Raw genomic sequence first — 27,879 nt, 5'->3', positions numbered from 1 at the left:
TTAAGCACATTTTATAATTACTAAAAGAGTTCCAGTAATCCAAACACTAAGTGTATGATGAAAACTAGAATTTTAAAATTCAGCTTTTGGTATTTTTCAGAACTTCAACTTCTTTTTTCGTAATATTATATTTAAGTAAATTTCTTGTGTGTGTGTGTGTGTGGGGGTTCTAGTGCAAAAAGGAAGTAGAAATACGTATTTAGAAATACTACTACCACTGCTAGACACTTTCCGTCTGCTTCTGACACATTTCTCTATTTTAATTTTATAAGTCAATACGAGATGCCTTCCCGAGAGGAATAACGCAGTTTCAAGGCTTTCAACAATATATTTGCATTAAGTATGATATACAGAATGCTATGTTGATCTAATACTGATTCTGTCGATTATGTATATCATTAATATATAGCGTGAACGCAAACGTATGACGCATAAGAACGTAATGTAAACAGCATATTATTAATAATAATGAAAGTGAGGAAAACAAGGTCGCATAGTACGATTATATGCTATATAACCTAACATAAATAATTATAGATTTACAAACGAATATGTACGTACACATTCAGATATATGTACGAGCATCCATCTCCAGAGAAGCCAACTCGTCATTATCCACTAAAGTGCATATAGTTATACAAACACATAGATATCGTGTTACGAACTCGGTTGCATGTAAAACCGTTGACTAATCCATTTCGACAGATCCCACCTACACATGCACCATCTTCCCTCATCTCCACCTTACTTGCTCCTTTATGTGGCTTTGATTCTTTTCCCCATTCTATAAGTTTATTTATTGTAAAAGTTTATTTCCTTTGCGTCCTCTCTATTCATATTCTCTTCTTTCATCAGTTATCTACCTCGACATAAGGCAATTTCAGTTTAGATTACTCAACATAAACCAACAGCACTACTACTACTACTACTACTACTACTACTACTACTACTACTACTACTACCGCTGCTGCTGCTACTGCTGCTGCTGCTGCTGCTGCTGCTACTACTACTACTACTACTACTACTACTACTACTACTACTACTACTACTACTACTACCGCTGCTGCTACTACTGATGGTGCTACTGCTGCTGCTACTACTACTACTACTACTACTACTACTACTACTACTACTACTACTACTACCACTACTGCTCCACATATATTCTAATATTTCAGTTATTAATTATAATAATTTCTTAATTAATTATTATATAATAAGGTTAATTTTTATTAAAGTGCTTAATATAATGAGTAAGTAATTAATTATAGCGATGTAAAATATCTAAGCTTCGATTAAGCATAACGTAGAATTCTATCTATAATTTTTATTCTTTTATTATTAATTATAGTAATTTTTCTATAGTAATTTTCCTATAAAAGGGTATAATATAATAATTAAATAGGCATTTAATTATCTTATCCGTTATTTTTATTCTTTAGTTATCTAGTGCAGTCATCAATAATTGAATATATTATCATTAATTATAATAATTTTTCAATTATTAAATAGTAAGGTTAATTCCTGTATAAGAGTTTATTATAATGAATAAATTGATACTTGGTTGTCTTTTCTGTAATTTTTATTTTTTAATTATCCAGTGAGATCCTCGGTGGTTGTATATGTTATTGAATATAATAATTCTTCAGTTATTATAAAATAAGGTTAATTCCTATAGACGGATTTATTATATTAAATAAATAAATAAATTATCGCGACATAAAGTATATAAGTTTCTATTAAGCATTACGTAGAATTATTATTTAGTTATCTATTAAACATAACGTAGAATTCTTGTCTGCAGTTTTTGTTCTTTAGATATCCAGTGACGTCATCAATTTTAGTAGATAAATATAGTCGTTTTCTACGTTAGGTTTTTTATGTAGATTTCAAATTGTCAATATATACACACATATATTAGGTTGGTAGCTAAGTTCCCACCATTTAAAAAAAAAAATTTTTTTTAAGGTTTAATAAAAAAAATAACAACTAATTAATCAATAATATATTCACCCTTGTTGTTTACAACTTCTTCCAAATGTTCGACAAGATTTTCAATACCTCGTTGGTAGAAATCACCCGATTTCGACTCGAACAATTGATCCAACCAAGCTCTCAATTCTGCATCAATATTGAACAAAACTCCGCGCATAGCATTTGAAAGAGATAGAAAGAAGTGGAAATCCGTTTGCCAAATCAGGAGAGTACGACGGGTGTGGCAGCACTTCCCAGCCATGCGTTTGAATGGCTTCCTAGGTCATATTGGCGATATCAGGGCGGGCGCTGTCGTGCAGTAGAAGAACTCCATGCTGCTGATTAGGTCTGTTCTCTTGAATAGCCATGTTGAGTCGTTCCATCTGTTGAACATAAAGTTCTGCGATGACCGTTTGGTTCCGTTCAAGCAATTCGTAATGTATAACTCCTTCCCAGTCCCACCATACGCACAACATCGTTTTACGCAGATGAAGATCTTGTTTCACGCGCGGTGGTCGCTTGTTTACCGGGGCTAAGCCATTCCTTACGCTGCTTCATATTGACGTACGGGCACAATTTTCGGCAAAGAAATCGTTGCTTGAGTCCATGAGTTGAACGGTGACGAGCAAGCAAACCAGCAGAGATTGTGGCTCGTTGATTTTCGTTGTTGTCACTTAAAGCATGCGGAACTCATGTTCCATACTTCTGAACCCTTGCCCATCGAGTTAAGATGTTTCTCTATAGCTGTGTGAGAGCATTCCATTTTCTCTGCCAGTTCCCTTGTCGGCCAGAACGAAGTGCATTTTTGAGGTCAAACTTTCCATTTTTGAACTTGGAACCCCAATCACGAGCGGTTCTTTCAGCTATGGCACCCTCTCCATACACAGCACAAATGTTGCGAGCAGCTTTTGCGGCTTTAGAACCTTGATTAAAAGCAAAAGGAAGGAGGTGTCGAAAATGCTCGTTTTTCTTAACTTGACATTCCATTTTAATGATCTGAAAATAAACAAAAATTAACTAAAATTAACTAGAAAAGAAAAAAAAAACAAAAAAACAAAATAGATTCCAAAATTTAAAAACGCAATAAATTCCAAACTTTTAAAAAACGGCGGGAACTTAGTTGCCAACCCAATACAGACACGCACACACACACACATACACACACACACACACACGCACACACACACACCGACACACACACACACATACATATGTAAGTATGTTTGTATGTTTGTAAGCATGTATATATACATATATACATATATATATATATATATATATATATATATATATATATATATATATATATATATATATATATATATATATATAGGTATGGAGGATAGGGTAGAGGCATTTGCAAAGAAAGAAGCCTTCATTATGCTCGAGGATCATAAACCAAACTTTGCCTCTAACTCCAAGTGCATGATAAACCCTGAGAAGTCTGAGATAAGACAGGTGAGCAAACAGCTCATTTGGAAGATCAACAACGGTGTTAGAAATGCTTCTGGCCTCGCCCTATGGCGTACCACCAGCAAGGTCATAACATGGTTTAAAACCAGTAGCGGAAGGGATAGAGCTAGGTTTACCCAATTCAATATAATGAACCTTTGCACATCTATATCGAGGGACCTCCTTTTTAAGGCACTGGACTTTGGTAGTTCCCATACTGAAGTTAGTGACGAGGACATACGCATTATCATGCACGCCAGAAGAACCCTATTCGTCAGTAAGGGGTCGGCTTGGGCCAAACGAACTGACCCAGAAGACTCCTTCGGCGTGGTAATGGGCGCTTTCGACAGTGCTAACGTTTGCGACCTCGTTGATTTCTTCGTCCTAGATGTAGTCAAAAAGAAGTTTCCTTTCACTAGCTTTAGCCTCTACAGGGATGACGCGCTAGCAATATCAAGAGGGGCAAACGGTTATACACCAGATAAGCTTAGAAAGGACCTCACCAGCAGCATGAACTCCCTTGGACTGAAGGTCACGATAGAAACCAACCTGAAAACGGTGGATTTCATTAATGTGACTCTGGACTTGGAGTCCAGTGCCTATAGACACTTTAGAAAGCCAAATGAGAAGCTATCATATATTAACACAGATTCCTGTCATCCAGCCATAGTTTTCAAGAGCCTGGTTAAGGGCGGCAGCAGAAGAAACTCTAATCTCTCTTCAAGCAAAGAGATTTTTTATGCTGCCGCCCCGTACTATAATAAGGCTCTAGCTGCCAGTGGTTTCAATAATAGAATTAGTTACACGCCAGACCCTAACTCCTCCAAGAGAAAGCGCCACTGAAAAGTGTTGTGGTTCACACCATTCTTTTCTTTAAGTGTTAAAACCCTTAGATTAGAAGACAAGCATCTCCTCGCCTTCGGAGTTTTTCAAGTTATTCTGCATAAAGAAGCTATGTCTTAAACATACCTGGATAATCTACCAACGATAATCTACATTAGTTGTCAACGATTAATAAATAGTTTTGCATTTCAAATCTCAACCAAATTATCACATTTGTTGATTACCAAAAATAGAAATAACATGTTACAGAGCAGAATTAATTAAGATAATGATTTTTTTTTATTATAATTTCCCTGAAAGCATCTCAGAATGATGTTTTTCATTATCACTTTCACAACGATGTTGCCATACTACCAGAAATTACTCTCTACTGTATACCAATTTCGGTGTTGTTTCCCCTGTCTTATTCATCTGTAGCAGGAATATTTGGCAGTCCCAAAACACCTAGAAATCGAACCCGGATCACTGTAACCAATGCATATCATCTAAACACGGATGCAGTTCACCCAATTATTGCTGACGTCACTGATAAACTGACCATTCTGGTACATTTGTAAACACGATCTTATCAGCAAGTTATTTTTTCGCACCTCTTTTTCTTGAACAGGCACGCTATAAATAGAACTTTCTGTTGCTACGCACGCTTGTCCGTAGCAGTCAAGACAAAGTGCAACGACTGTACCGGCGTGATCCGAAGCAAGCAGCACTGCAACGGTAACTTTCAACAGTTGCATTACTGTCATTTTCGACTGCAACATTTCATACTAACTTAGTGTAAATACCTTTACTGTTGTTCTTAGTAACGATAATCTACATTAGCTGTCAACGATAAATATATATTTTTGCATTTCAAATCTCAACCAAATTATCATATTTGTTGATTACCAAAAATAGAAATAACAAGTTACAGGCCAGAATTAATTAAGATAATGATTTTGTTATCATAATTACTGGTTTAATTTTAAATAATTAAAATTTCTTCGTGCGCTGTGTGTTAGCACCCAAATTACTGCTTGATTATCAATGCAGCAGATATCCTGGGTATTTTCCTCTGCCACCTACCTGATGTCATGTTTAATTTAAATCGAATGTATTCAAGCATACGTTTATGCATTTGTTTTGCAAGATTCCTGATGTGAAATCGTGCGTTGGGACAGATATTGTTATAAGAGCGTTGTAGTTTGCTTGAAGCATTGCAATATCGAAGAAGGTAAAAAGGGAGAAAATAGAAAGCTTCTGACAATGTGGAAAGTTTTATAAAACTTTGATATTTCAGGTGCAAAGGCCCATCTTCAGAAGGAAAAACAACATTCTGAGAAAGTCCAGTTATTTAGGTTCCGTTAACCCATTCAAATTCCCCAGCGTTATGTAGCGTTGCTGCTACATAACGCTAGAGAATTTGTATGGGTTAACCAAACCTACATAACTTGACATTTCCCAGACTGTTCTTTTCTTCTGAATATGGACTTTTGCGTCTGAAATATAAAGATTTTATAAAACTTTCTGCGTTGTCAGAAGCTTTCCATTTTCTCTCTTTTTACCTTCGATATTATTATATTTGGCGATGGTCATATTTTTATCACTTAAGCACACACACTATATACTTTGTCTTCACTTCAGCTTTATTATTATTATTATTATTATTTTAGTTTCTTTGTCAAAGCTCTTTCATCAACCTCCTGTGACCTCTTCAACGACTCTTCATCCTACGGGTTTCCTTCTGTTCAGTTTAGTCCATTCTGAGAATGGACTAATTGGCAAAAATATGACCATCCCCAAACAGAACAATTTGTTTAATTTCAATTGAATTTTTCCGATATTGTAAACTTTCCAATCAACCTTTAAAATTAACAGATCATTTGCAACCAGAAGTTCGTTTTATTAGGAGTCCCTACTAAATGCTCATATAAACGAAATTTGTTCGTGTAAAACGTCCATGTGTTTAATCAAGACAGTCAACTGATTCAACAACTAACTATTCTTCTGACAAAACACTCCTTCACTTTTCAAATTATTTTCGAAATAGAGATTCAAACAAACTAGAGGAGTAAAACATGTTAGATTACAAATATTCTTTTGGTTAAACCTGTCAGACACGCCTACCCATGGCTAACAACAACATCAGCAACGGCGTTTTATACAAGAGCACTAACAACAATGTTAACAGTAAAAAAATCAGTATTGAGATATTCAATGGGATAGAAAAAGACAGCAGTCCTTAATTTTTCAGTCCGAAATATAGATATAACACACACACACACACACACACACACACACACACACACACACACACACGCACACACACACACACACGCACACACGCACACACGTGTATGTGTGTGTGTGTGAGTGTGTGCGTTAAAGTGGGTGTGTAAACTGAGCTGATGCACATTTCGTAAAAGTTTCCAACTTGCGTTTAAATAATTAACGGAATTGTTGATGCTATTCAAGATTAGGTTTTTCTCACCTGTACATGCTTCAGAGCCATTAATATAAAATCGCGCCTCAAACATTGATTGTTTCCTGTCAAATACAGCATCATCCTCTTTTAAGTGCTAGATGTAAATCGATAGCATTATATTCCTCTTCTCTTAGAGCCTAAATAATGATGTGTGGTTGAAATAACGCTGCAAGTCTTTATGGCTCTTTTTCTTTCCTCTCCGACATTTTGTCATCTCAGCAAAATTATTATTATTCACGTCCCGCTCACGAACAATTCATTCTGTCCAAATTCGTACCGGTGAACACACGATTACACCCTCTTACTCTAGTTTTACATTTTATTCCTTATACAACCTGGATTCCTTTAACGTATCTGAATGCTATAACAACTATGTGACTGAAAGCAAACAGCTCAGAGGAGCGCTCTGCTTACCAAATATAAATACGCAAAGGTCTTATATATGCAATATATAAGTTAGAAAACTTCATCAACTGAGATTATTCAAGCGGTTATATCATGCAAAATTAAACTAAATTCCTTCGAGACGCATTTCTAATCTGCAGAAAACAACAAAGGAGATAATTCTAATAAGATCAGTTAATCATAAATTTCACATATATTTCAGTCTTTAATTGTACCCAACAGTTGTCTCATTAAGATAAGCACCACTATTTTTTGACAATATAAACAATTCGGATAAGAGCAGATGTAGCTAAATGGTTATAGATATTAATTTCCTATAGAAAAGATGTCTTTTTTTGTTAATTTCTTTGATAATCACTATTCATTGAGATTTTTCAACTCACTATATTGCATATACGATACCCTACAGTATCTATGTTTCGCCCCCTTCAAGTATTTTCTCGTGGTTATATTGTTAATATTCATAATCACTGTCACTACATTCCATCCATTATTAAATATATAATTATATAAATGATAATGTGTGTATGTGTGTGCGTGTGTGCGCGCGCGCGTGCGTGGACAACCAGACGGAACCCAAATGCAACTGTCCGAAATGGTCGTGACTTCTGGTACTTGACTGAAGAAAGAAAGCCAAGAATGGCCCGTCTTTTTTTTTGCCTGTCCTTCTAATTGTTGTTTCTCTTGTCAGCCTTTGTGTTGTCTGTCTGTCTGAACGTTTTAATGCCCTCTATTGCGTTTTTGTTCCATTTATATATATATATATATATATATATATATATATATATATATATATATATATACTAGCAGAAATACCCGGCGTTGCCCGGGTTAAAGAGAATAATAAAATCTAAAAACGCCGTCTAGACTACGCATCATCTTTATATATAGAGATGTATATACACACACGCACCCAAACACACGTATATATATGTATATCAATATAAATATATGAAAGTCAATGAAGTTTCGTAAAAGAAGGTGATCATGTACATACTTTCTTGCTGTTGTGATTATAACACCTCGTTGTAAACAATGTTCCTTGTTTTCCCTTGTGGAGCATATACAAATAGGTTTTTTTGCTGCCCACTCTTGAGCAGCCAACATACAGTTGTCCATGTGAGAAGCAGGGCTCTTCCAAGAGAAGACCAGCTACAGACAGTGTTTGACCCTGAGATTTGTTTATGGACATGGCAAAAGTCACACGAAGGGGGAATTCTAGTCTTCTGAATGTAAAAGGAATGTCTGCTCCTGATGGAGTAAGAGGAATTCTTGGAATAAAGACGTCATCCCCTTTTGCACATCCAGAAAGAATGGTAGCCTCGATAACATGTGACATCATTTTCTTTATCACGAGTCGTGTTCCATTGCAAAGTCTTGGTGGTTCCAGATTGCGGAGCAGCATAACAGGCGTTCCAACTTTAAGTGATAATATGTGGGGAGGTAGTCCTGGAGGCTCCAACGAATTGAGAAATTCAGGAGGATAGTTCACCACTTCATTTGTATCTGGAACTGTATCAACAGACTTGTAAGTTTGAAGATTGCCGGGAAGAGAATGCATCAGGTGTTGATTAATTTTTGTAACAGCTGCGTTTTTTGGAGCTAATATTGCTCTTTCACATAGCCAATTGTGATTTTGGTAGTTTTGTTTAAAGTTGGGAAAGACTTTGTGTTTGAGGTCATCTACAGAATTAACAACAGAACAAAATGGCCGGAGGTCTGCAACGAAATAATTTTACTCAACACTTTGCAAGTGAATCAGTGGAGGCAAAGATGCGTCTCATTTACTTGACAATTTATGCACCACATTGCAGAAATCACAATGTAAGTATATCTGAAAGGGTAGTCTTACACTGCTCATCTGTTATGTTGGGGTTAAAATTTCATCAACATCAAAAATATATGAATTTTCATGGGAGTTATGGACGTTATGCAAAGAATATAATTTCCAAATTTCATAAAGATCCATTCAGTACTTTTGACGTAGTTTTGGATAAGAAAACAAATGACTAATGTGTGTGTTTGTGTGCATGTGTATGTATGCGATAGGTGTATATATGTATAGATATCTGTATGCATGTATATATGTATATATGTACATATTACATGTACATCTCTATATATATAGTATATTGCCACTTAAGTGTGGCTGACCCCTAGGGGTGGATGTTACTGTTGCTTTTAGCCCCAGGAGGACATCTCCTCCAGCTGCTTCATTTAGAGAATTAACATTGCTTGTTTTCACCTTTTCGATATCAGTGAAGAATTTCAGTGGAAAAGTAGATATAAGATTGCCAGGTTTTTGTCTCTCTCACCAAGGTCAGCAGCTATCGAACGCCGACGAAGGGAAATAACCCTGAAATCCGGATCCGTTCGTGCTGCAGATCGTGGTGAGAGGGATAACTTCCCTTGGCAAACAGGACACAGTCGTGTGTCGATAAGCCAGCTGGAGGAGATGTCCTCCTGGGGCTAAAAGCAACAGTAACATCCACCCCTAGGGGTCAGCCACACTTAAGTGGCAATATACTACACTTTATCGTGCAGTTACTGTTAATACTTCATTTAGAGAATTAACATTGCTTGTTTTCACCTTTTCGATATCAGTGAAGAATTTCACTGGAAAAGTAGATATAAGATTGCCAGGTTTTTGTCTCTCTCACCAAGGTCAGCAGCTATCGAACGCCGACGAAGGGAAATAACCCTGAAATCCGGATCCGTTCGTGCTGCAGATCGTGGTGAGAGGGATAACTTCCCTTGGCAAACAGGACACAGTCGTGTGTCGATAAGCCAGGTGGAGGAGATGTCCTCCTGGGGCTAAAAGCAACAGTAACATCCACCCCTAGGGGTCAGCCACACTTAAGTGGCAATATACTACACTTTATCGTGCAGTTACTGTTAATACTTCATTTAGAGAATTAACATTGCTTGTTTTCACCGTTTCGATATCAGTGAAGAATTTCACTGGAAAAGTAGATATAAGATTGCCAGGTTTTTGTCTCTCTCACCAAGGTCAGCAGCTATAGAACGCCGACGAAGGGAAATAACCCTGAAATCCGGATCCGTTCGTGCTGCAGATCGTGGTGAGAGGGATAACTTCCCTTGGCAAACAGGACACAGTCGTGTGTCGATAAGCCAGCTGGAGGAGATGTCCTCCTGGGGCTAAAAGCAACAGTAACATCCACCCCTAGGGGTCAGCCACACTTAAGTGGCAATATACTACACTTTATCGTGCAGTTACTGTTAATACTTCATTTAGAGAATTAACATTGCTTATATATATATATATATACATCTACACATATGTATACATATACATGTATGTATATAGATTTATATATATATATATATATATATATATATATATATATACATATACGTGTACATATACATCTATATGTATACATATACATCTCTCTCTCTCTCTTTCTCTCTCTCTATATCTATACATATACGTGTACATATACATCTATATGTATACATATACATCTCTCTCACTCTCTCTCTCTCTTTCTCTTTCTCTTTCTCTCTCTCTCTTTCTCTCTCTCTCTTTCTCTCTTTCTCTCTCTCTCTGAAAGTATCTGTCATTACAGTATCGAAATGGTGTACATATACATGTATATGTATACATATACATCTCTCTCTCTCTCTTTCTGTCTCTCTCTTTCTCTCTCTGTGAAAGTATCTGTCATTACAGTATCGAAATGTGATTGTTTCAGTTAGTGGAATAGTTTCATTTTTAAAGTGAAAGTATTTGACATGAGTGTTTTTGTTTCACTTTTGACACGTAATACTTAAATAGTGGAGGAGATATTATGTTGCCGTGGGCTCGAACTCTGCAAGAAGTTAAAAAAATTTTTGACTAAAACACAACTGGAACCCTAAGTAAGGCATGTGTAAAATTTGAATGAAATTAGTTGCGTAGTTCTTGAGTTTTAGGGATTCACACAGACAGACAGACAGACAGACAGACAGACAGACAGACCGACCGACAGACAGACAGACAGACAGACACACACACACACACATTCTCATTTTTATATATATAGATATATATATATATATATATATATAGCGGCATACGTACACCTTTGTACTCACCTTATAGCAGGTATCTAAATTTTATACGACTCTAACTCTATCTTTTATTCACCCTCTCATTTTTCTTCTTTTCTCTCGCTCCCCTCTCTCTCACATTTCTTCGCCCTCTTTCTTTAACTTCCACTATTTCCCACTAGTTTATCTCCCTTGCATCTTTCCCTTCGTCTCTGATTTTTTTTCTAATTCCGCTGTCCCCTACCCATTTCTCCTCTTTCCACGTGACTAGAGTCCGGCCAGCCATGATCTTTCTTTCTTGGCCTGACTGCCGATCGTCAACACGTCTTGTGTCCATCTCCCATTTTCCTGCCTTTAGGCTTTCACTCCATACACGCCAGTTCTCAGTCGAAAGACGCCTGTTATTTCTTGTTGTGGATCTATTTTAAAACGGGGGCCACATTTTTCATTAATGTTTTACATAGTGTTTTTGGTACCGAAAGACTTTCAAACTTCGTATACTTATCTATTTTGTGTTATAGAACAGAAAAATATTTTTGTATTCGAATTTATTTCATGTAAAAAATTGTCTTATTTCGATAATTTCAACCAATCACTGACAAGTATTCAGTTGTTTACATTTACTCCTTTGGCTGATTAAGCGATGTAAAGCGTATTTAATCTCCATACCTTCGTTTTATTTGCTTTTTTCATTTTAAATTTGCTTTAACCCTAACCCTAACCCTAACCCTAGGGTTAGGGTTAGGGTTAGGGTTAGGGTTAATTGTTTCAGAATCGTTTGTTTATGTAGTCGGCACTTAATGTATATCGGCTGAATGGACGTTAGTGATTGGTTGAAATTACAGAAATACGACAACTTTAACATGGAAAAACTTATGGATTTCTTTTTCTTTTAAGAAGACTAAGAGAAAAGGATGTTTTATATGACACATTCTACCAGTGTTCCAAGTTTCAAAGTGTTTCGTTAATGAAAAATGTGGCCCCCGTTTTAAAAAAGATCCCTTGTTGTTTGTATTCGTAATTCTGTAACATGTTCTCCGTTTTTTTTTTGTCTGTTTGTTTTTTTTTTATCTTTGTTGCCGTACACATTCGCTAGCTTTCTTATAAAGGGGTCTAATGCTCTTAGCTTACACTTTTTGGGGTGCAACCAGATCGAACCATTTCAAATGGAAATGGTTGTGACTTCTGGTACTTGAATGAAGAAAGAAAGCCAAGAATAACCCGTCTTTTTTGCCTGTCCTTCTAATTGTTGTTTCTCTTGTCCGCCTTTGTGTTGTCTATCTGTCTGAACGTTTTAATGCCCTCTGTTGCGTTTTTGTTCCATTTATATATATATATATATATATATATATATATATATATATATATGTTATTATTATGATTGACCGTTGACTGAACACTATTCAATTTTTTTTCTCCGTGTTTTTCTCCTTGTCTCCGTATTCTTTCTGTTGAAGAGCGTAGCTCGAAACGTCAAAGACTTTCCGTATTCCCGAGCGTCATACTAATATATACTTTTGTTATTTACACCACCTGTCCTCGTCTGTTGTTATTATTTGTATATTCTCCCATATATATACATATATAATAATCACTGTTAGTTTTCCAAAGAGGGAAACGACTAATGCTTTTAAACGTAAACAAAATATATTTATACACTTGCAATGACAACGATATATATCAACAAGTACTGCAGCTCTAAATCCTCCTCTAACCCTAACTAGTTTCGTATCCTTTTTAAAATTAAAAAAAAAAAAAATTATCTAATTAATTAATTTATTTATTCGTTTATTTCAGATTTTTACTTTCTTATGTTCAAAATAAAAATCCAATGACTTTATATTTTTAAAGCACAACTACAACAGATTGAGTTTTAGAATGAATGATTGCAAGAAAGTGGCCAGTTATCCACAGCACTATGACTAAGGTACGAAGTGTCAACCTTGTTTAACTTGTCAGTCATAATGTCTAGGCCAGTTACTATAGCAATATGACACACCGCTATCGACTGAGCCTATGTTTAAAATAATTTCTTCCTCTTACTCAACCACGTAACTGTAAACATCACAATGACAGTGTGTTGTTGTGGTTAGAGATAGATTACTAATATAAATAATTATCTCAAATTTTGTCTAAAACCAAAACTACCGTATTTAATGACACAAAAGACGCACATATTAAACATACTCCAGTATCTGCAGCGCATAAGGTGGAATCGTTACCCTACCGAGAAAAATGCTTAGGGGCATTTCGTCTGTCCTTACGATTTGAGTTCAAATTCCGCCTTTCATTGCCTTTCATCTTTTCACGGTCGATAAAATGAGTAGCAGTTGAGCCCTGGGGTCGATGTAATCGACTTCTCCATCCCCACCAAAATTGCTGGCCTTGTGCAATAATTTGAAACCAATATCTACAGTGTATATTCAGGAAAAATGTTTTTAGTGCATTAGAGCAAGTAACATTGGCCCAAATTTGGCGGCGAGCTGGCAGAATCGTTTGCACGCCGGAAAAAAGGCTTAGCGGCATTTAGTTCATCTGTACGTTCTGAGTACAGATTCCACCGAGGTTCACTTTGCCTTTCGTCCTTCGGAGTCGATAAAATAAGTACCAGTTGAGCACTGGGGTCAATGTAATCGACTAACCCTCTCCTACGAAATAGCTGGCCCGTGTCAAATTTAGAACCAATATTGGCCTAACTTCGCATATCAGATACGGGGTAGATTTTGGAGACATACTATGGGGGGAAATGTATGCCATCATATACGGTAAAGGAAATGATTCCACAATTTCTCAGGAATGTTTTCTCTATATAATTTCGTCCATTACATACTTTAACAAAGTTAAACATTTATCTAATGACAAATAATAGGCACCTTAATATAGAAGAAACCCCGTTATTTGCTTTCCACCAAAATGTCACTCAATTCGCTTTTTCTATTATTAGTTTTCTGACCCATCATAATGTATGGGGGTGAAAAACTAATCTGACACTTCGGCAAACAAAGAATTAACCAATGAAATATTTATCATATGTTCCTTTTGTCTTAAAAAAAAAATTGAAATGACATTTTGAGTATTTCCTCTTGTTCCGTAATAGCCTATCCTACGTACAACACCAATTAAACACAATGAGATGGGGAGAAGATATTAAACAGACTGACAGACTGGTAGGCAGACAGCAGGCAGACAGCAGACAGGTAAGCAGATAGACAGTGTATTTCAAAACTTGATACTTTGTCTCAAACATGCAAATGGTGGTGCTTCTTGTGAAATTAACGTGTAAGCAGCTGGTGTTCTACAGTCATTTGTGCTCTTAAACGTAATTCTCGGTCCGAATCAGTGTGACATAGTGTGACCTCAGATCTGGAATGGTACTTTATTTATCGTCCCTGAAAAATGAAAAGCAAAGTTATCGTATGCGGGTTTTGAACTCAAAGCGAAGAAAGCTGAACAGGAATCGTAAATGATTATTTCCTACGTTTTTCTTATAGAGTCAAAAATTATACTATGATATTTATGAAGATGGATGTATTAATATGCCGTGGGGAAAAGGAAGAGTTAGTTGCAAAACGTCAGTATCGTCTTCATCCTACAGTACAGAAATTAATCTATCCGTAACTGTACAGAACTACTGCTAGCCGTGTCGGTAAGTTACCGGCCTGCCAGAAGACCTGCGTTATGTTCGTATCTTATTACCTGTAATTCACTACATTCTAACGAAGACATTTCTTCATCCTCAAATTATTGAATTTCCTTAGCTGTAAACTTGATTCACTACTGTAGACGAGACTGGTCAATTGTTTCGGTAGTTTATACAGCTAAGTTCTTATCCCTCCATAAGATGGCTGAAGGTGTTTCTCATCAACTTAGTATATATTTGTATTAGAAAGTAATGGCGTTTTTTCGATTGTTGACACTTTCGTACAAATAAAATAATTTGCATAGTACAAATAGAGTATACCCTGGCATTTTACATAGAGCATTTGTTTATTCAAAAGTTTTCAAGATCTTATGATTCACTTCCTTCTCGTTGCAGGTTATATTAATCAGCCCTTTCAAAAGTATGGACAAGAAAAAACTTTCGTATGATTTTCCTTTATGAGTACAAAGAAAGGAAGAATGTTTCTGAAACTGCGTGAGGCATCAACCAAGCACTTGGCCAAGGATCAGTTCCTGTTCACACAGTTTGGCTTTAGATGTTTCGGCAAGGAGATAAGTTTTAATAATCTCGATCATCCAGGAAGGAAACGATCCTTTGATGACAACACACTAGCGGAAGCAGTGGAGGAAGATACTCGAAGACCAGTTTGTAAGCTCGCAATAAAAGCGTGAACAAGTAAATCAAGTATTTCTACTTATTTGCATGAAACTGGAAAAAGGATGGACAGACGGGTTCCGCATGAACCGACGGAGGACCAGCAAATTCGCCGTTACGAGATCTGTTCGACCCTGTTGTTGAGAAATCACAATGATCCATTTCTTGAATGTATCATAACATGTAATGAAAAGTGGATTTTTTAAGTCAATAAGAAAAGCTCTTCGCCGAAGCATTTCTTAAAGCCTGAATTCCATCAAAAACTGTGCATGTGACAGTACAGTAGACTACCTCGGGATTTATCCACTACAACTTCCTGAATTTAGGAGAAACAATCACAGCTGAGAAATCTTGTCGGCAGTTAAATGAAATGCATAATAAGTTGCGCGAAATGCAACCAGCATTAGTCAATCGTAAAAGCCCAATTCTTTATGGTAACGCCAGTCTACATGTGTTAAGAGTGACGTTTAGAAAGTTTAACGATTTGGAAATCTAAGTTTTGCCTCATCCACCTTATTTTCCTGACCTGTCTACAACAGGCTTACTTGTTTTCAAACACCTTGACAATTTCATAGTAAATAAACTTCCAAAACCAGGCGGCTACAGATGAAGTTTTTAGGTAGCTTGTTGAATCTAGAAATGCTGATTTCCACTGTAAGAGCATAAATGACCTTGTTACTCGTTGGCAAAAATATATTCAATCACTTGGAAATTACTTCCATAAAATTTGCTGTCTATCAACTGTTATATTTTCATTTTAAGGTTTGGGCCTTCAAAACATCATTACTTTCTGCGCAACCTAATAAAAGCGTCAATAGATCGATACGGTACCAATAATAATGTAGGTGCAGTATAGCAGAATGATATAAAATCCGCTTTACAATTATGGAGTCCATGGTTCGATTCTACTACGTGGCATATGGGCAAATGTCATTTACTTTAGCCCCAGGACAGCCCATACATGAATGAAGTTGGCTTGGCAGAAACAGTATAGAAGTCTGTCGGGTGGATTGTACTTGTCATTCAAAGATTCAGACCTATAAAACCGTGTCACACTGCTTCCGTCTGAGAATTGCATTAAGCTAACTCATACCTTGAATACTCAACCACATGCACGCTACTTCTGACCGAGATCTGTTAAAAATATATTTGCAGCCAAGGGTGGTGGGATACACGCGCGCGCACACACACACGTGCTCAACACCGCATTAATGGGTATATATGTATATGTATATGTATATATATATATATATATATATATATATATATATATATATATATATATATATATATATATATATATATATATATATATATGTGTGTGTGTGTGTGTGTGTGTGTGTGTGTGTGTGTGTGTGTGTGTGTGTGTGTGTCCTATCAGAGACTTACTCTCCTACAACACCCACTAGTAGGGGCTTGGTTTCTCACCCAAGATAACTTCAGCAAAAAGCAGTGTCTTCGAATTAGCTTTCTCCTTTCTGGTTTTGAGAAGCCAGTTTCTCAAAATTAGTATTTAGGCAGTATGTTATATATCCCAGGGCCCCAATAATTACAGGCATAAACCTGAACTTGTAATCTGGATAGAGTAACTGCAGATTTCTCAATAGTTCAGCGTAGGTATTCTCTTTTTCACTGATCTTCAGCTTTGTGTTAACATCCGCTGGGCAGCTAATTTCCACAACTGTACACAATTTCTCTTCTCTATCCCAAATAATTATATCAGGCATGTCGTGCTTATATTTTATTGAGGTCTTCACTGGGACATTCCACCAGTACTCCTTTTTATCATGAGTGGTTATGGCTTCTACCATACTTTGGGTTTTTATTTCTTTGTCTTCGAGGTTATCCTTCCGACGGATTTCATTATAGAGTGTCCTAACTACAACATCATGCGACATCAGTAGATAATAGCTCTGCTTTCACATCAAAACATTCAGAAAATGCTGAACTGGTGCAGAGATCACAAGGGCTGGCCGACAGACCAATAGAAGCAAGTAATATTCTCCGACCAGTCCAGTTTTCTCTTTTCCCCACTGCAGGGCGAGTTTATATGTGGAGGCAGCCCGGGGAAGCTTTTAATCCTAACTGCCTTCTTCCTACAGTAAAGGGGACATCCGAGTAAGGCTGTGCACACGAACCCACACATATAGATGTGCATTGGAGTGCCTATAGCGACCTATCTATAGTGTTTGTGGGCTTTTGGGGTGCCTTGTATTTCTAAGGGTTTTTTTTTACATATATCTTTTTTATATTTTTGCATGTCCCACATGCTATACCTTCATTTATGTATTCTTTATTATTATTATTATTATTATTTTTTTTTTTTTCCTGCTGTACCCTTATTTTTATTTTTATTTTTATTTTTATTTATATTTTGATTTCAATTTTATTTTTTATTGCTGTTGTTTTTACCTCTTGCTCTACATTTGTATGTAACACTTTGTGAATCTCTGAAGAGGCCTAGAGGTTCGGGCATGTAACCCCATTTCAAAATGTCATCCGATAATCACTCCGGAAAGGAATATTCGGATAGAATGGGGCTTGCTAAAACTAGGCCGAAACAGCTGTAAGATTAAACTTCTGTTCATCCTCTAATTCCTTATGTATTTTGTACCTCTATATGTAAACCATGTTGGCAAAATAACATAGTCTGCCATGGACACCTGTGCTTTGGTTCTTTCTTTCTTTTTCTTTTCTTCCTTTTTTTATCACTTTTGCTATGAATTAAACTAATGAATTCAACGGGATACACCGCCTGCAAGTAGTTGGGTTCAGCATATTATCCTCCATTTTCTAATTGTTACACACACACACACACACACACACACACACACACACACACACACACACACACACACACACACACACACATATATATATATATATATATATATATATATACTAATGTGTCCGACTGATTAAAATTCTATTTATTTATTTGTGCAGCTGATGATAGCCCTGCATTTAAATTGATGTCATGATTGCATTGTTCAATTAAATAGAGCCGCTTGAAGCGGTCGTACTGCCTCACTTCTTGATATCCTGTTGTTTATTTTGAAATTATATATACACACAGATACACACTGATGCACAGACACACACACATACACACATATATATAAAATCACTCACTCACTCCATTTGAGCCATCACATTGCTATGCCACTGGAAGTTTAGCTATACAAAGAATATTACATGAAAATATGTGTCTCTCTTTCCCTCTCTCCACACAAAATTGAAACGTATTAGTTTACCAGATTAAAATTTCGGCACGAAAAATTGCTAAAGGAAAGTAAAATCATTGGATACCATTTGAAAACTAGTGATTTTTAAGAGGTATGTAAAAGATCTTTTGTTTTAATATAATAATTTGTTTCCCACACACACAAACACTAACGTGGTTTTTATAAGAATTTTGTATCATTCTTTCTATCTCTTGTCCAGACTTCGTTACCACTAATGTTTATAAATGTGCACTTGTAAAAATTTAACGAAATTTTAAAGAAAGAAACAGCCCCCGTTTTCCGGACAAAAAAGTGTTTTGTGGCATATTAGGTCACCGTAATTCATTCATCGAGAAAAGAAAAAGCATTTTCCAATAATTCCGCTTTTTCCGAAGAAAAATAAGGGGTTTGTGGCACATTAGGCATCCGTAACGCATGCTGTTTAAAAGATATTTATATACAATTTCATTAAAAGACATCCATTTTCCTCAGAGTTACGAGGGAAAAACTCGGATCGTGTGAATCTTGTGAATTTGCCAAGTGAAGCTGGCAAAATCGCTAGGAAGAGATGGCTTCACCGATGTGACTACTGAGGACGTTAATAACGTGGTCGAGGATCACTCAGATCTGTTAACGGATGAAAATCTGACAGAGATGACGAAATCAGCAAGTGAGGAAAAAGAAGAGGAACATGAGGATCCAGGGGGAAGTAGTCGGCCTATCACTAGAACGCTTCTCAACTCTAGCAAAAACGGCAAAAGAACTTCAGTTCTCTGAAGTTCTTTTGGCGGAAGATTGGGAACCCCAGATGATTCGTGCGTTGCAGTTCAGAAATACAATCGACGGAGATGAAGGATTATAAAAACCTCTTTACATAGAAGAAGAGGCAGCGCTAACAACTGCTCATCACTATGTTCCTCACCCGCAAAAAAGGAGAAGACATGGGTACTCCGGAGAGTGAGGGGAATGTTTATAAAAGCTTAAATATATAAAAATAATAAACACATCCTTTTGTTTCCCAAACCCCCCAAAATCCCCTTTATTATTATTTTTTTTCTACACAAATCCCCGTTTTCGGCTACGGAGAATACGATTCTGCCAAAAAATTGGAAAAAATCGGTATTTTGAAATTACGCCCACTCCACACTCCTAATTTCTTCATTTTTGTTTTTTAATTTTTTCAGAAATTTTTTTTTCAAAATATGTGGAAAAATACGGACAAAAGTGGCTGTGTGATAAATAGCTTGCTTACCAGCCACATGGTTCTAGGTTCCGTTCCACTGCGCAAGTGTCTTCTACTATAGCCGTGGGCTGACCAAAGCCTTGTAAATAGATTTGGTAGGCGGAAACTGAAAGAAGCCCGTCGTATATATATATATATATATATATGTGTGTGTGTGTGTGTGTGTGTGTGTGTTTGTGTGTGTGTGTGTATGTGTGTGTGTGTGTGTGTGTGTGTGTGTGTGTGTGTGTTTGTCTCCCCCCCATCGCTTGACAACCGATACTGGTGAGTTTATGTCCCCATAACTTTGCGGTTCGGCAAGAGAGACCGATAGAATAAGTACTAAGCTTACAAAGAATAAGTCCTGGGGTCGATGTGTTCGACTAAAGGCGGTGCTCCAGCATAGCCGCAGTCAAATGACTGAAACAAATGAAAGAATAAAAGAATACATACATACATACATACATACACACATACGTATATACACACGCGCGCGCGCATACGAAGTTTGCATCATCTCTTTCCGTTGGCACAAGAGCTTCAATTTAATCCTGTATGACTTTCTCTCTTCTTTTAAATGCCATGTGTAGTTGACCAATACCATAACTTTGCACCTTTCTAGGTACCTAAAAGAGGACCTGTGGTTAATTAGCCCCAGCTTAAAGTAGCCCTCCATTGCTCCAACATATTTTCGTGTATATGTCCCTACGTTGTTGGTGCTGCTGTTGTTGCTATTAATGGTATCGCTGCCGTCGCTGAGGTCCTACACGTGTACCTGTGGCTCAACGACTACATAAAATATTACATAAAATATTACTGCTCAAAAAATAAAAAAAACCTTTTAGTGTTTTTTTTTCAGATTTATCGACAAATATAAATATAAATAAATATAATGGCTGTGTGGTAAGTAGCTTGCTTACCAGCCACATGGTTCAGGGTTCATTGCCACTGCGTGGCACCTTGGGCAAGTGTCTTCTACTATAGCCTCAGGCCGACCAAAGCCTTGTGAGTGGATTTGGTAGACGGAAACTGAAAGAAGCCCGTCGTATATATGTATATATTTATGTATTTGTGTGTGTATATGTCTGTGTGTCTATCTTTGTCCACCCAATATCACTTGACAACCGATGCTGGTGTGTTTACGTCCCCGTAACCTAGCGGTTCGGCATAAGAAACCGATAGAATAAGTACTAGGCTTATAAAGAATAAGTCCTAAAGGTGGTGCTCCAGCATGGCCACAGTCAAATGACTGAAACAAGTAAAAGAGTAAAAGAGTACACATATATATATATATATATATATATATATATATAACTTTTATAAGTAATATTCTAAAAGAATATATAACTGAACTTATATTGAGTGCTCAATTATTTTGAGCAAATAAATGTGTATATATGTGTTTTTATATTATTAATAAATTCATAAACTTATCAATAATATACTCAGGAAATCAATATTTAATATTTCGAAAGACATACATCCAATATGACGCGGCAACATAATAAATTTAAAATTTAAAATATAAATATACGAAATATAAATATCAATATGTATAAAAATCTGAATGTAGATAAATATACGTGTGAATATAAATGCGTATAAAAATTTATGCGTAATTAAGCATGAATATTGTAAAGTCTAAAATATAAAATATAAAAGAACCTAAAATTTAAAGAGTTAAATATCTTACGATCGTTTCGCGTATATTACTATAATCACAAAGTGATCCAAAGATCATCTTATTATCAGTAATTCCGCTCTTCAGAGATGAATTAAGAACCAATGGTATATATATAATATTAAAACATTAGAAATATTAAAAAATTAAAAATAATAATAAAATATATACTGTCCTTCCTATAAATTGTAAAATTAATCCTTCTGAAATATATAAAGTTCATTCCTTTCGTCCTTTGTTGAAATTTCAAGTGTTAAACACTTTTTTGTATAAAAATTGGTATATTTTTTTCTAAATGTATACAAGACCTCGGCAAAACTCATCCTGCTGTTAGACGTGTTGGTAATCCTATAAATCTGATCCAAGTTTGAAAATTCATCCACCGCGAATATATATATATGCTCACTACTATTTACCATTACCAACAGGGTCACTACTACTAATACAACCAACAAAAAATGCTCCCCACGTGGACTATTGACACCAGTAAGGAGCAATTATGAACTCTTCATTTAATTTCATTTTTTTTAAATATGTATTTTTGATAAGGTTCGTTTTTACAAGAACTGAAACATGTTAAAAATATCTCTGACAAAATGTTTAATTAAAATTCATTTTTTATATATTGGCGTTTTCAAACTTCTTTTTTATAAATATATATATATATATATATATATATATATATATATACATGTAGGTGAAGTATATTTGCCACTTAAATGTGGATGACCCCTAAGGGTGGATGTTACTGTTGCTTTTAGCCCCAGGAGAACATCTCCTCCAGCTGGCTATTGACACACATCTGTGTCCTGTCTGTATTTGCAAAGGGAAGTCATCCTTCCCATCTTGATCTGCGATACGTACGGACTCGAGTTTCTGGGTATTTACCCGTCCTCAGAGTACGACAATCGCCGACCTTCGAGATCAGTGAATAATTTCACTGGAAAAAGATATATGTATTTGTATCGGGAAATCTTTAGCATCGAAGGTCGGCGATTGTCGTACGCTGAGGACGGGTAAATACCCAGAAACTCGAGTCCGTACGTATCGCAGATCAAGATGGGAAGGATGACTTCTCTTTGCAAATACAGACAGGGCACAGATGTGTGTCAAGTGTCAATAGCCAACTGCAGGAGATGTTCTCCTGGGGATAAAAGCAACAGTAACATCCACCTTTAGGGGTCAGCCACATTTAAGTGGCAAATATACTTCACCTTGTCGTGCAGTTACTGTTAATACCTCGTTCAGAGATTTTAACATTGCTTATATAAATATATATATAGAGAGAGAGAGAGAGGGGGAGGGGGGGAGAGAGAGAGAGCTAGCTAGCTAGGTAGATAAATAGATAGATAGATAGATATGTTTGTGTGTGTGTATAAAATATGTTTTTGTAATGGTTTAAGTCAGTAGATTGTGACTCCAATACTTTTTCTTTTGCTTATTTTATCGACCTCATCAGAAGAGAGGGAGGGAAGGAGGAGAAACGGACAGACAGACAGACAAGTCGTACTACCACAAAATAGTTTTTGATTCGATGCAACGGTCTTGTTCATTCCACGCCGACACTCATACATGCGTGCGCGTGCGTGTCCTCTCTAATGCTCATATGACTTATATGTCAACACCTGCCTATTCCCATATGCTTTAATTAATAATGCCAACCAATGGCCGTTCATATAACAATAATTCTCGAAATCGAAATAATACAAACTTTGGAACTGAATCAATATCAATCATACAGATCCATCTTCCATTAGCTTAGTAAACTGTTTGAAACTATTAACAGCTGAGTATTTCAATTGTTTGTATGCATGCATGAATATATGTATGTATGTATGTATGTATGTATGTATGTATGTATGCATGTCACTTTGATTTATCTATCTACATCGCATACATAAATATACATTTACGTTCATACATACATACGAGAATCGGCTGAAAAGTTCATAGGCTGACCAAGATAATCTCATGGAATGTGATCAAACGAGGCTTATTTTTCAACACAGTCCCCCTGTTGCAGTGCTTGGATTCCACTGGATCCCATTGGTGAAAAAGCAGAGGGAGAAGACACCACGTCTATGGGCCAGAAGTTGGAGTCTATGAGTGAAAGACTCCGTTGCTTTTTTCTTAATATGGTCTAGGACGACTATATTTTTCAGAAGCATATCATCTACCATTGGGGTGTAGTACCCTACCATGGGTCTCACTTGAGCTTTGTTGGAGACTGAAGTACTTTCTGGCTCTAAAGAGGATCTTCAGTAGTTGTGATTGAGTCTTTACAATGTTGAGGATGGGAGTTCAATAAAAGAAGACCAGTAGCATAGCTAGTAGGGGAGGGGGTAGTTCGCCCAGGCGGCACATTTAGGTCTGCTGTATAGGAATGTATAGGCTTGGGGTCCTGGGAGAGAATTGCTCGTCAAGCTCAAGGGTTGCCCTGGATGCGAATTTTTTTCCCCACGAGAGTTCCGGACCCTAGTAAAGTACTCATTTACATACAGGCAATCAGAGCTCACTTTCACCTTGTCAAGTTAACAAATGTTGGCATTCAAAATGGCAACCTCCGATTACCATGTGAATCTTGTACTGTGCTCTCATTCAGATGCCAATATCATCGATACTGAACGCATACGCTTGTTAGCGGTAGGTTTGAATTACTATAGCAATCAAAGATAATGTTTGGGACGAATATGAAAGTATGGGAAACTACTTGAAGGTTTTATAAATACACTGTTGTCAATATTCTGAAAATAGCACTCCACCGAGGTCGACTTTGGCTTTCACCCTTTCGGGGTCAATAAATTTAAGTACCAGTTGCGTACTAGAGTCGATTTAATCGACTGGTCTCCTCCCACAAAATTTCGGGCCTTGTGCCTTGAGTAGAAAAGAATATATGAAAAACAACGAGTTATATCTCCGGTAATTTTATTTCATATAAATAAATCTTATTTAGCTGCAATTTTTAGCGCACCTTACAACCACCAGTGTTTAATGCAAATGCGATAAACAACACGTTACATGCGATAAACACATTACAATTTTTAACAGAAAGATTTAGAAGAATTAGATGAAAGTTCTCCGATAATTTTCTTTCATCTAAATAAACGTTTATGTTAATTTAAAAGAGAAAAACAGTTTATTTTAAATCTCTGAGCGAGATGGTGGCAAATAAACTTTAATTTAAAAGATTTATCCAAAATATCTTATTTAGCTGTTATTTTTAGCACACCTCACAGCCATCTCAATGAACAATGACAAAAAGAAATAAACATAACCTAGACGGCGAAGTGGCTGTCTGCCAGTAGAGAGGGAAAGAGTAAAGAATGCACGGTGCTAACTAGAAAGGAAGAAAAGATAAAGGTGGCTCTGCTGATTAGCTATATGCAAATGAGTTCATTACTGGGGTCCGGAACTCTCGTGGGAAAAAAATTTCTCGCCCCAGATGGCACACACGCTAGCTACGCCACTGGTGTTGCCTAGCATTTAAAGTGTTTATGTGGGTTCTAGTTTTGTGTTCTTCATATTTGGACAATAGGGAGGTGCGATAATGTTTTCTTGACGTGGAGTTATTGTCTGTTGAAAGAGATGACCTCCAGTAAAAGGATGTTTTGTGGGTATCTGTTCATGAAATCAGTGCAGATTTGGTGTGACATTGCTTATGTGCGAGGAGGAACTGAGGTCAATAACATATGCGTAGAAATGGAATTGATGGTAATTAGTTTGTTAATGTAAAACAAGAAGAGTTGTTTAACGAAACCGAACTCTGACGCCAACATTGACGGGAAACCTGCCAATCCAAGCGATGAAGAGTGGATAAAGCCGATAGGCGGGACGTTTTGCCAAGAAATCTGTGAGATAGACCTGGCCAAAAGCTTTGTTCATGTCGTTAGCAACAACACTGATTCCACCAATTTTTCGAGGGTGAAAGTCCACTGGCGATTGACATAGGGTAGTTGATCTTCAGCAGATTTGGCATTCAAAGGCCGTAGTGTTGGTCATTAAAATTAATGAGAGAGAGAGAGGGGGAGGAGAGAGTTGGGAGAGAGAAGGAGAGAGAGAGTTGGGAGAGTGAAGTTGGAAATGGTTGTAGCTGTTGTTAACGGTTGTCTATATCGTCTTTAGGGTGTCGGAAATGAATGCGATGAATCGTTCATTGACGGAAGGTGGGGGGTTACCTTTTGGGGGAAACGGACTCAGATTGTTTGGAAATAACGGGTTATATTCCCCGTGAGGAGAGAGAGAAAGAGATGGAAGAGATTGAAAGAGTTTGTTGGGTATAGGAGTTAGTATGAAACGCATTGTATGAAATATACTGAATATTATTAAAGCCGCGGATTTTGTTATTTTGAAACGACAGGAGATACTTTTGCATTTGAAGTTTATATGAGTGTGGTGGAGTGGAAACGGTTTGTATAGAGGGAGATTTGTATGAGAGTATACATACGTACGTACATACATACATACATACACACATGCACTACGTACGCTCACACACACACACTCTCTCTCTCTCTCTCTCTCTCTCACACACACACACACACATGTATATCAGAAGGTGACAGTAAGACAAAGAAAGTATGACATGGCCTGAAAGCAGTGTTAGAGAATGACTTTAATCACGGTTTCTAAACCAAACTAAAAGAACATACTTACGTGTATCCGCATGCACGTGTTTCCATTTATATGCGTGTACATGTCTCTTCGTGTCTTAGGTTTTTTTTTTTAGACATAAATATTAAAATATTTTTAGACGTATATATTTAAAAAATCGTTAGCAGGTCGGCCAAAATATTTAACTGCATTTTGTTCGTCATTACGTTCTGAGTTCAAATTCCGCCGAGGCTGACTTTGTCTTTCATCCTTTCGGGGTTGATAAAATAAGAAGCAGCTGAGCACTGGGGAGGGGGGGGTCGATGTAATCGACTTACCCATACCCCGAAATTGCTGGCTTTGTGCCAAAATTTCAAACCAATATTTAGACATAAATAATTTAAATTATTTGAAAATATTCTAGCCCTAAGTTCATTACACTCAAACAACGTGTCTCAGACTAGACTCTCTGCTAGGCATGGGCAACCTTTTTAGAGAAACGGGCAACAGGAGACATGGGGCATCATTTTGCGGGGCACGCACTAAAAGAATGGTATTTTCCTTGTGAAATGTGTGTATGCCATTCAGAAAGTCCCGTGGTCCGCAGTTTGACCATGACTGCTCTACACACATTCTTTCAACACTTTTTATAATTATTTTTTAATGGTGCAGGCGTCGCTGTGAGCTAAAAAATTTGCTTCCAAACTACAAGGTTTTGGATTCAGGTCCACTGCTTGCCGACTTGAGCGAGTGGTTTCTGTGATAGTCCCTGGCTGACGACCAAAGCTTTGAGAGTGGATTTGGTACACAAAAACTGAAAGAAATCGGACATGTGTGTATGTGTGTGAGTATGTGTGTGCATCGATGTGTATGTCTGTGTTTGTGCTGTGTTTGCCTCCGCTCCTACTTCACAACCAGTATTGGTTCGTTTACGTCCCCGTCACTTAGGTACTCGGCGAAAAAGACTGATAGAATTAGTACCATACTTAAAATAAATAAGTAGTGGGGTAGATTTGTTCGACGAAAAAACCCCTTCAAGACGGTGCGGCAGCATGGCTGCGGTCCAGTGCCAAAAACAAGTAAAACAAAAATAGAAAAAAAAGATATCTCAAATTCCTTATATAACTATGTGATTCCGTTCCTATTCCGGTTCGAGGGGTTTTCCCCCGAATGATAAATATTTTTGACAGTTTTTTTGAAGTACGCGATCTGAAACCCCTCCTACCACTTTGGTGTCAGCAAACATTGACAAGTGAGATGTAAACGAAGAACAAAGAGTAAAAGAATAAGAGAGGGAAAATGAGATATGAAATCTGACAAAGAATTAACTGTACTTTTTCTTTCTTTTCTTCTTTATATGTACGTGTGTGTGTGTGTGTGTGTGTGTGTGTGTGTGTGTGTGTGTGAACGTGTGTGTATATATATATATAGAGAGAAACTGACAGACAGATAGATAGATAGATAGATAGATAGAGAGATAGAGAGAGAGAGGGAGAGAGAGAGAGAGAAAGAGAGAAAGACAGAAGAAAGAAAGAAAGAAAGAAAGTGAGAAAGAAAGAGAAAGAGAGAGAGCGAAAGAAAGAAAGAAAGAAAGAAAGAAAGAAAGAAAAAAAGAAAGAAAGAAAGAAAGAAAGAAAGAAAGAAAGAAAGAAAGAAAGA

At 36.8% G+C, this 27,879-nt stretch overlaps 2 long non-coding RNA genes across 2 annotated transcripts in view; one reads left to right on the top strand and one right to left on the bottom strand.

The window, feature by feature from the left end:
• The window catches only part of LOC106873100 (uncharacterized), a 73,992-nt gene extending 57,278 nt beyond the window's left edge, over positions 1 to 16,714 (top strand). Inside the window, exons 2-4 of the long non-coding RNA XR_001409837.3 lie at positions 13,040 to 13,115; positions 14,286 to 14,385; positions 15,225 to 16,714. This is a non-coding gene — a long non-coding RNA (uncharacterized LOC106873100). The remainder of the gene's footprint in view (positions 1 to 13,039; positions 13,116 to 14,285; positions 14,386 to 15,224) is intronic.
• On the bottom strand, positions 1,570 to 27,457 carry LOC149131785 (uncharacterized). The gene is made up of 2 exons (XR_016245196.1): positions 26,284 to 27,457; positions 1,570 to 2,970 (listed from the first exon to the last, which is right to left on the bottom strand). It is a non-coding gene; the product is annotated as an uncharacterized LOC149131785 (long non-coding RNA).
• Between the last annotated feature and the right edge of the window lie 422 nt (positions 27,458 to 27,879).

The sequence above is a fragment of the Octopus bimaculoides genome, chromosome 19 (genome assembly GCF_046866305.1).
Source record: "Octopus bimaculoides isolate indiv1 chromosome 19, ASM4686630v1, whole genome shotgun sequence".
Lineage (NCBI taxonomy): Eukaryota > Metazoa > Mollusca > Cephalopoda > Octopoda > Octopodidae > Octopus > Octopus bimaculoides.
The sequence above is the reverse complement of the archived record's forward strand: the minus strand, read 5'-3'. Positions and strand labels throughout refer to the sequence as shown.